This window comes from Nestor notabilis, unplaced genomic scaffold, assembly GCF_000696875.1.
Source record: "Nestor notabilis isolate BGI_N333 unplaced genomic scaffold, ASM69687v1 scaffold18613, whole genome shotgun sequence".
In the NCBI taxonomy this organism is placed as follows: Eukaryota; Metazoa; Chordata; class Aves; order Psittaciformes; family Psittacidae; genus Nestor; species Nestor notabilis.
This window is the reverse complement of record NW_009923519.1, coordinates 1-748: the sequence shown is the minus strand read 5'-3', so window position 1 is coordinate 748 and position 748 is coordinate 1.

Here is a 748-nt window from a genome sequence, read left to right as displayed (position 1 = left end):
GGGGGGGGCGGGGAAGAAGCTTCTATAGCTGCCACAAGCCCTTGGTCACAGAAAATCTTTACTAACAGCTGCAAGCTCCAAGTGCTTGGGTTGTTTCCATGCAGCATATTGACCTCTTCCTCCAACATGATCATGGAGTGTTTGACAAACTTTCCAGATCAGGTGCAACTTAGGAGAGGACCCTGTGTGAAAAGGCTGCAGTAGCTGTAAGGTGGCCCTACTGTTGATTAATTTATTCCAGTTGTTGCTTGGGTAGAAATGGCCCTTCTCGGGCAGAGCCCCTTCCCAAACATCTAGATTGTGGTTTCTGGTCGAGGAAGGTCCTTTTGTTCGTGCTGTGCCTGTGGTGATGTGTATAGACTGAGGTGGCCTTCCCTAGTGGCAGCTGCAAGCTCTGCAATGATAACAGTGAATGGTTGCAGCGAAAGATTTTCTCAACTTAACTAGTTTATCCTTTAGTTAGTCTTCCCTGCAGTGGGGGAAGTAAGCAACTGAAGTAAATGCTCTTAGAGTGCGAGTGGTCATTTTCCACTGACTGGCTCCGTGTAGCTGCAAGGCTCCACAGGCTCACATGTAAGGAAGGAGGGCTGAGGCCGCAGCTGTGTGTCCAGGGGAAGCCGTGCTCTTCCCTTCTTGCCCGGGTGCTCCACAGCCTCCCGGGCAGGGATTTGTGGTGCTTTTTCTGCTTCGTGTCACGGTGGCCTCTGATCACACACGTTTCTGGAGCAGGAGGGCCGAAGCGGCTCCC